Source organism: Babylonia areolata, chromosome 21 (genome assembly GCF_041734735.1).
Source record: "Babylonia areolata isolate BAREFJ2019XMU chromosome 21, ASM4173473v1, whole genome shotgun sequence".
In the NCBI taxonomy this organism is placed as follows: domain Eukaryota; kingdom Metazoa; phylum Mollusca; class Gastropoda; order Neogastropoda; family Buccinidae; genus Babylonia; species Babylonia areolata.
The window spans coordinates 30,567,348-30,577,347 of NC_134896.1; the positions used below are offsets into that span (position 1 = coordinate 30,567,348).

The following is a 10,000-nucleotide window of genomic DNA, read 5'->3' on the forward strand; positions in this document are numbered from 1 at the left end:
ACTTGTGTTAATGAGGCCCTCGACAAATTTTGCCAAAAACAAAGATACAGCATGAACTAACAATAACAACAACAACAACACACACACACACACACACGCACGTGCGCGCGCACGCACAAGAAAGAAAAAAAAAACCCACCCAAACCAATAGGCTATACCAGACAGAGAATGGTGGAGTCAGTGGCGTCATGACCAAGAGGTCGCATAGGAAGCGAAAGAATCTGAGCGCGCTGGTTCGAATCCCGGCAGAATCGCCAGTGTTTTCTCTCCCCTCTCTCCACCCGCCCCCCACCCACTAGACCTTGAGTGGTGGTCTGGACGCTAGTCATTCTGATGAGACGAAAAACCGAGGTCCCGTGTGCAGCACGTAAAAAAACACAACAACAACAACAACAAAACACTGCAACGAAAGCGTTGTCCCTGGCAAAATTCGGAAGAAAAATCCATTTCGAAAGGACTCCCTCCTCCCCCCCACCCCCCATCTCTTTCCTCAACAGTTCACTGGAGGATTATTTCAGCAAGGCCACTGGATGTTGTTACGTGGCCATTCCAGTACAGTCTCCTTGATCAACTGATGTCAGCGGGTCTTCTAATGGAGCGCATCACTCACATCTTGATCTGAGCACATCACTCCTCTTTGGCTACATCTCCATTGGCTCCCTGTCTCACATAGAATAAAGTATAAGATCAGCACTCTGTGTTATAAATGTATTCACAGATCTGCCCCTTCCTATCTTTGTGGCTGCCTTTACCTCTACATTCCATCTCGCTCTCTACGATCAGCTTCGGATCCCGGATCCAGTCTGTTTACGCATACCCATATTCAAACACTCCACTGTTGGACGCCGTTTTTCTCTGTCTCTGGACCTTGCATTTGGAATGAACTTCCTCTTTCGCTTCGTCAGGTCTCCGCACTCAGCTCTTTCAAATCTGGCCTTAAAACCCACCTCTTCACAAGACAGCCTCCCTCCCCTACCTCATCCTTGTCTTCAATTTCTTCAGTTTTAGAGTTATGCATGCGCGTGAATGACTGGTGTGAAAGCGTTTAGATTTGTCTCTGCACAAGATTGAGCGCTATATAGATACTATTATTAGTAGTATCAGTATTATAAATGTGCTGCTGAATGGTCTGGTGCATTTGTTCATCGGTGATAATTATGGTTAGTCTATGTGACTTTTTTCTTTTTCTTGTGATAGCATTTAATCTTCATGGCTTGGAATACCCTTTCCACATCAGTTTGCTTGTCTCGTATGCATACAAGAAGATTGAATATACCAGTGAACGCAGGATCGTGAGCTAATGTTTCGTAGAGATGATGATGTCCTTCAAAGCAGGTTTTAGGTCTGATACGACAGTGGTGATGTTGTCTTTCCTTCCTTCATGAGGATTTCTGGTTTGGATCCCCCATTGCGAATGATACACTGCATGAAAGAACATAGATCACGATACATAGAAATACCATGGAAATCATGCAAGATCCAGACTCTGTGCGCCTTGTGTCCGCACAGTCCTATGGCAGCGAACGGCGGAGTTTAACTCTCTCCATACGAACGGCGAAAGAGACGACGTTAACAGCGTTTCACCCCAATTACCATCATCAAAATATTGCAAGCGGAAGGCTCTTATACTGAAGACGTGAATGTTGACAAAGAATACCATAATTCTGACGACGGAAGCTAAAGGTTGGGTCATTCAGACACCCACTGGACATCCGAGGGGTCTGTGTAGAGGAGAAGAGAGGACTGGTCGTACTGAGTGAGTTTAACGGAATTCATTCCCCTCAAGGCGGAATGAGTAGTGTTCACAAAAAAGGCGTGGACTTTCACTCCGCCCAGACACACACAGAGTGGAGGGGAAGAGATGTGGATATTGACCCGTACCGACCTACTGGCTGGCGTCCTTCAGGCCAAGTTGTTGAGGGCTTGGGTCGGTGAAGGTTGTGTTGTTTGAGAAGGTGGAGGGGTGGGTGTGTGTGTGTGTGTGTGGGGGGGGGGGGGGGTGAGTGAGTCACAGATGTCTATCCTGGTGGTAGGTCCGTCTGGCGTTCCAAAGGGGAAGCGCTGGCGAAGTGAAGGTCCAAGGTGGGTGAAGTCCTGGCTTGTATTCCGGTGGGAAGTCCTGACTCACTGAAAAAGGGTTATGTCATGGCTGTTCTTCTGGCTTTCCTGGGGGGAGGTTCTGGCTGTCTGAAGAGGGATCAAGTCCTAGCTGTTCTTTTGGCGTTTTTAGAGGAGAGTCCTGGTTGTCTGAAGAGGGATGAAGCCCTGGCTGTTTTCTTCTGGTGTTGCTAGACCTAGGGGGGAGTCCTGGCTGTCTGAAGAGGGATGAAGCCCTGGCTGTTTTCTTCTGGTGTTGCTAGACCTAGGGGGGAGTCCTGGCTGTCTGAAGAGGGATGAAGCCCTGGCTGTTTTCTTCTGGTGTTCCTAGGGCGGTGGGGGTGGGGGTGGGGGGGGGGGGGGTCCTGGCTGTCTGAAGAGGGATGAAGCCCTGGCTGTTTTCTTCTGGTGTTCCATGAGACTGGGGGGGGGGGGAGGGAGTCCTGGCTGTCTGAAGAGGGATGAAGCCCTGGCTGTTTTCTTCTGGTGTTCCATGAGGGGGGGGAGGGAGTCCTGGCTGTCTGAAGAGGGATGAAGCCCTGGCTGTTTTCTTCTGGTGTTCCTAGGGGTCCTGGCTGTCTGAAGAGGGATGAAGTCATGGCTGTTTTCTTTTGGTGTTCCTAGTCCTAGGGGGGCGGGAGGGGGGGGGGGGCTGGCTGTCTGAAGAGGGATGGAATCCTGGCTGTCTGAAGAGGGGTGTAGTCCTGGCTGTCTGAAGAGGGATGTAGTCCTGGCTGTCTTAAGAGGGGTGTAGTCCTGGCTGTCTGAAGAGGGATGGAATCCTGCCTGTCTGAAGAGGGATGTAGTCCTGGCTGTCTGAAGAGGGGTGTAGTCCTGGCTGTCTGAAGAGGGATGTAGTCCTGGCTGTCTGAAGAGGGATGGAATCCTGGCTGTCAGAAAAGGGATGTAGTCCTGGCTGTCTGAAGAGGGATGTAGTCCTGGCTGTCTGAAGAGGGGTGTAGTCCTGGATGTATTCTTCTGGCGTTCCCAGATGGGAAGTTCTGTCTGAAAAGGGATGAAGTACTTACTGGCTGACGTTCTGGCGTTCTGAGGGCTGGTGTGGGGTAATGTAAGGTCCCGGGTCCACACCCGCAACTGACTGGCCCAAAAAGGCTGTCATCTGTGGTGTAGAGGGGTGTAGTGCTGGCTGTCTGAAGAGGGGTGTAGTGCTGGCTGTCTGAAGAGGGGTGTAGTGCTGGCTGTCTGAAGAGGGGTGTAGTCCTGGCTGTCTGAAGAGGGGTGGAATCCCGGCTGTCTGAAGAGGGATGGAATCCTGGCTGTCTGAAGAGGGATGGAATCCTGGCTGTCTGAAGAGGGGTGTAGTGCTGGCTGTCTGAAGAGGGATGGTATCCTGGCTGTCTGAAGAGGGATGGTATCCTGGCTGTCTGAAGAGGGGTGTAGTGCTGGCTGTCTGAAGAGGGGTGTAGTCCTGGCTGTCTGAAGAGGGATGTAGTCCTGGCTGTCTGAAGAGGGGTGTAGTCCTGGCTGTCTGAAGAGGGATGTAGTCCTGGCTGTCTGAAGAGGGGTGTAGTGCTGGCTGTCTGAAGAGGGGTGTAGTCCTGGCTGTCTGAAGAGGGATGTAGTCCTGGCTGTCTGAAGAGGGATGTAGTCCTGGCTGTTTGAAGAGGGGTGTAGTCCTGGATGAATTCTTCTGGCGTTCCCAGATGGGAAGTTCTGTCTGAAAAGGGGTGAAGTACTTACTGGCTGTAGTTCTGGCGCTCTGAGGGGTGGTGTGGGGGGGGAATGTAAGGTCCTGGGTCCACACCCGCAACTGACTGGGCAGAAAAGGCTGTCATCTGTGGTGTACGACTTTCGAAACATAATGACCCATGATTCTGTGGCCTCCAAACTATGGTCTGACTGGTTCATTAAACATTAATTTTTTTCTTGCCTTTCTTTCCAGAGTGATGCAGTTTTATTTGTCAACGGTTGTTTGACTCTCTCTCTCTCTCTCTCTCTCTCTCTCTCTCTCTCTCTCTCTCTCTCTCTCTCTCTCTCTCTCTGTGTGTGTGTGTGTGTGTGTGTGTGTGTCTGTCTTGTCTCTGTCTGTCTGTCTGTCTGTCTGTCTGTCTCTCTCTCTCTCTCTCTCTCTCTCTCTCGTTAAACTGTGCGTATGGGTAGCTTGAACTGCATAAGTAAATAGAATATGGAATCCACCATGCATTTGACCTTAAAAAAAGGTGGGTTTGTGGGATGGAGTTTTGGTGTTTCTTGTTGAACGAATTATAATTATTGTAAAACAACAACAAAGAGATATTGCCTGTTTAGTCGTGAAAACACACACGCACACACACACACACACACACACACACACAAACAACAACAACAACAACAGCAAAGAAAAAAAAATGTACAAAAACAAAATGTTTCAGACGAAGTGATACGCTTTGTTTTCTGTGTCCAATAGACTTGATGACAGGAGTTACTCCACGGACCCCATACTTGGCTGTCCCCCCCCCCCCCCCCCCACCGCTCCCCCCTCGCACCCACCTCCCCGACCCCCACCCCAGCCCCACCCCTTCTACCTACCTTCCCCCCCCCCCACACCTAGCCCTCACCCTTTACTTCCCCAATCCCTTCTCACCCCCCCCCCCATCAGCCCCACCTCTCCCCTCCCCCCACCCCCGAAGGGTGACAGTCGTGTGGAGTACCCCCGCCCTCTCAATTGATCCCCCCTCCCCCTCCCCCCAACACACCACCACCACCACCCCCGGGGGGGCTAAACACAAGTTGTCATGTTCCCCTCTTCCGCCCGGCTACTTGCAGTGAAAGGTACCCACCAGGACGGGGTGGGTTGGATAGATAGGTAGAAAGAAACGGGTGGATAGAATACCCCCACCCCGCCAGACTGTGAGTGAGGTCCACTACCCCTTTTGTGTGGTGGTGAGTCGGGTGGGGGGGGGGGGGGGGCGGCGGAGGGCGCGGGGGGCGGGGAGGGGAGTGGGTGGTGTGATGTGTGTGTGTGTGGGGGGGGGGGGGGGAGGTAGGGTTGTTTGGGTCTGGGGTGTGGTATGAGGATGGGGAGGGTGAGGTGGTGGGGGGCCGTGGGCGGTTGTAGAGGAGGGGGGCAGGGGAGAGGGGAGGGGTGGGGGGGGGGGCATTTACCAGTTGGCTTCACGAGTCAGTCGCTCGTTTGCTCAAGTCGTCACGTATCGTTGACAGCTTATGTTGATGACCGGTGTTACGACATCAAAATTACACCACCACCACCACCACCCTCTCATCACCCCTCCCCCTTCTTTTGCCCCAGGGTCATTCTGACCCAGCCTGTAAGAACCTCCTGGGTCAGTTCTGGCCAGCCGGTCAGGATCGGTCAAGATCGGTACCACCCCTTTGGCCCCTTCCTCCACCCCGGCCTCCCCCTCCCCGCCCCGCCCCCCCCCTACACACACACACACACACACACACACACACACACACACCATCCTACCCACCTCCTTTTCTCCGTATTCCTAGTTGGAAATTACCCCCTTTCTACGGGATTAATCAAGATGATTATTGAGAAAAAAAGAAGGGGTGGGGGTGGGGGGGGGGATGGTCGTTCTGGGCTAGATTTTACTCACCCCCATCCCCACTCCCTCCCCTTGCACATACATACAGGTTGAGTTTAACTCCCTATTGTGTGTGTGTTATGCGTGCGTGTGTGTGCGCGTGGTGTGTGTGTGTGTGTGTGTGTGTGTGTGTGTGTGTGTGTGTGTGTGTGTGTGTGTGTGTGTGCGTGTGGTGTGTGTGTGTGTGTGTGTGTGTGGTGTGTGTGTGTGTGTGTGTGTGTGTGTTATGTGTGTGTGTATGTGTGTGTGTGTGTGTGTGTGTGTGTGTGTGTGTGTGTGAGTGAGTGAGTGGTGTGGGAAGATGCGCGATACGGCTAGCTCACCGACATGGAGAGGCACGTGAATTTCAGTAACCTGAATATTTGTATATAGCTATTTTTCATTTGGTGCCATTTGATTGATCTTTTTCATTCATTTTATTTGTTTGTGTTGTTTTCTTCTTATGTTAAACATGTGCTGCTGCCAAAAAGAAAATCTCTGCACCAAAGTATAGACAATAAAATTTGTGTATTGTGTTATACTGTTGGCGTGACGCCCTGGAGGTGAAGGTATTCGGGGCTGTGGTTTTGCTTCGTGGAAAGGTGGTGTGGTTCAAGGCGTGACGCCCTGGAGGTGAAGGTATTCGGGGCTGTGGTCTTGCTTCGGGGAAAGGTGGTGAGGTTCGAGGCGTGACGCCCTGGAGGTGAGGTATTCGGGGCTGTGGTCTTGCTTCAGGGAAAGGTGGTGTGGTTCGAGGCGTGACGCCCTGGAGGTGAAGGTATTCGAGGCTGTGGTCTTGCTTCAGGGAAAGGTGGTGTGGTTCGAGGCGTGACGCCCTGGAGGTGAAGGTATTCGGGGCTGTGTTCTTGCTTCGGGGAAAGGTGGTGTGGTTCGAGGCGTGGGGTCCTGGAAGTCAGTCCCCACCCACCCCACCTCCACCTCTTGATTGATTGATTGATAAGGATACTTACATAGCGCCTACCCTCGGTCGGAGACCAAGCTCTGAGCGCTCTAACACACACGGGGTCATTTGCCACAACATGCTGCCTACCTGGGTAGAGCCGACTGACGGCTGCCACTGCGCGCTCATCATTCGTTTCCTGTGTCGTCCAATCAGATTTCAAGCACGCACACATACACACTCAGACAAACATGTAACATTTACCATTTTACATGTATGACCGTTTTTTGTTTATTTACCCCCCACCATGTAGGCAGCCATATTCCGTTTTCGATGATGTGCATGCTGGGTATGTTCTTGTTTCCATAACCCACCGAACGCTGACATGGATTACAGGATCTTTAACGTGCGTATTTGATCTTCTGCGTGCGTATACACGCGAAGGGGGTTCAGGTACTGGCAGGTCTGCACATGTGTTGACCTGGGAGATCGGAAAAATCTCCACCCTTTACCCACCAGGCGCCACGAAAACAACCGCAGAGGGTGGTGGTGGTGGTGGTGTTGGTGGTGGTGACGGGAGTTTACTTTTTAATTCAATTCAATTCAATTCAATTCAAAATACTTTATTATCTGCTTCAACCAAAAACAGAAAATTTTCTTTAGGCTCACTTAAAATAAAATGCCCGTCAGAAAAAAAAACATAAACAAAAAAAAAACCTGACACACCCTTCACTTGTCACCATTCTTAATTCTAGAGGGGCTAAATTGACCTGGGGGATGGTCAGTTTATGCTAGCCAAGAATGATCCCCCATATCCCATGGCGAGGGATTTGTGGGGAAGGCGTAAAACCCGACTGGGGGTGGTTTTTTTTTTTGTTTTTTTTTTTTTGGGGGGGTATGGGGGGGGGTCTGGGGGTAGGGGGTTGGGGGGGGGGCGTAGGGGAAAGGGGGTTAGTTCTGACTAGTTGAAGTTTACTCCCCGGGGACTCATTGCAGGCAAAGTCTACTTTGACACCGGGGAGTAATCTTTGCTAGCCAGATTTGAGCCCGGGGTAAAAACGAACAGGGGGGAGGGGGGTGGTGTACGAACAGTGTGCAGCACCGGTTTTGTTTGGTTTTTCTCCCCTCCCCCCCCCCTCTCCCCAATAACCGGGGAACAGGTTTTGTGGCGTGATGCTGTAAGGTCTCAGACTTTGTTGTCTACAACTTGTCGCTGGCTGGTTGACTTCGTGACTTGTCGCTTTTAACGTACAGGGTGGCAGGGCAGTAGGGTGGTGTTTGGGGGGTGTGGGGGGGTGGGTGGGGGTAAGGGCTTTGCAGGGGTTGGGTGGGGATTGGCGGAGTGTTTTGATAGGCGTGGTGTGTGTGTGTGTGTGTGTGTGTGTGTGTGTGTGTGCGCGCACGCGTGTGTCTGTGTATGTGTGTGTGTGTGTTATGTGTGTATGTGTGTGTGTGTGTGTGTGTGTGTGTGTGTGACGAACTTGTCACTGACGAACCAACGCTGCGGACAGGAAGAGATTCACAGGCTGACGAAATGCGACAGATATCCACCCAAACAGTGAAAATACTGACAAGAACAACAGCAACAACAACACTAATGATGATGATGATGATGATACTACTACTACTACTACTACTACTACTACTACTAATAATAATAATAATAATAAAGTAATAAAGTAATCAATAGATGATAAAATTTTCTGTAATCTGTAATCTGTACTACTACTACTACTACTAAGAAGATGAAGAAACAAATGATAATAAGAAGAATAAGAATAAGAATTATCATTATTAAATAAGAATTATTATTATTATACATTTCAAAAGAGTTTTTAAACCTCTCAAAGAACTTTACAATAACAAATCAGTGAGACACAAAAACACAGACATACACACACATACAAACACGTTCACACACATACCTACATACCTACCTACATACATACACGCACACATACACACACACACACACACACACACGCACGCACGCACGCACGCACGCACGCACTCACGCACACACACACACACACACACACACACACACACACACACACACACACACACACACACACACACACACACACACACACACACGTACGCGTGTAAAGAAAACAAGCAACAAAACAGATAATAAATTTAATCTCATGTTAATATTGATATTAGCATTATTTTACTATATTATGTACTGTTTGTTTATTTGTTTTATTTCATTATTTCATTACTTACTGTTTATGCATGTTATTTCATACAAGTCATAACATGGTTCATCTGCCGTCATGATAAAATTGAAGTGCAACGTTGTGAGCACAGTATAAGCTTTAAGCTTGTTGATGCTCTTTTGTCATTCATTACATTGTAAATCATGTGTATTGTTGAATAATTAAAGTTTATTTAAACCAAAACCGATGAGGATCGATATATCACAAGTATGGAATGAAGTCCTCAGCTATGCAGAGACAGTTTGAAAAAGGAGAGTTTTTGTATGCGTTTCAAACGATATGTGAAGAATGACCGGAAATGGTAGAGAACTCTCACGTTTGTACAGCTGAAGAAAAAAAAAAAAGTCCGCGAATTCCAAATTTGTTCAGCTGGAGAGAAAAAAGCACCGCATTATTTCAAGTTTCATCCTGTCCTCGGCCTAGATGGGGGACTAATGCAAAAAAAAAGAAACATAGCGTGAACGACAGGAAATAAAATAAAAGCACCAAGAAAACACATCTCTCCTCTTCTTCTGCGTTCACTCGTATGCACACGAGTGGGCTTTTACGTGTATGACCGTTTTTACCCCGCCATGTAGGCAGCCATACTCCGTTTTCGGGGGTGTGCATGCTGGGTATGTTCTTGTTTCCATAACCCACCGAACGCTGACATAGATTACAGGATCTTTAACGTGCGTATTTGATCTTCTGCTTGCATATACACACGAAGGGGGTTCAGGCACCAGCAGGTCGGCACATATGTTGACCTGGGAGATCGTAAAAATCTCCACCCTTTACCCACCAGGCGCCGTCACTGTGATTCGAACCCGGGACCCTCAGATTGACAGCCCAACGCTTTAACCACTCGGCTATTGCGCCCGTCTAAGAAAACACATCAAAACTTTACAAAAAAAAAGAGAAAGAAACAACAACATCCGTCCCTACGTCCAAATTATCCCCACCCTTCTCTCCGCTATCCGGCCCAGAACAGAGCCAGATAAAACACACATTAGAGCAAATTAAAAGAAAAGCATACAAACAAACACTAAAGTCCACCCTTATAGCGAACAAACCGCACCCACACCTCACACACACACACACACACACACACACACACACACACACACACACACACACACACACACACACACACACACACACACACACACACAGAGTGAGAGAAAGAAGAAAAAAATGCGTGCACTGTAGTCTTTTCAGACCGGCAGGCGTCTTCTTTTCCCTTTCACTTAAGACTATAATAGAAATCGTGT

General features: G+C 49.3%; 1 protein-coding gene across 1 annotated transcript in view; it reads left to right on the top strand.

Annotated features, from left to right (window-relative positions):
- Nucleotides 1-10,000, top strand: part of LOC143296728 (uncharacterized) — a 239,560-nt gene that overhangs the window by 150,232 nt on the left and 79,328 nt on the right. The window lies entirely within an intron of this gene.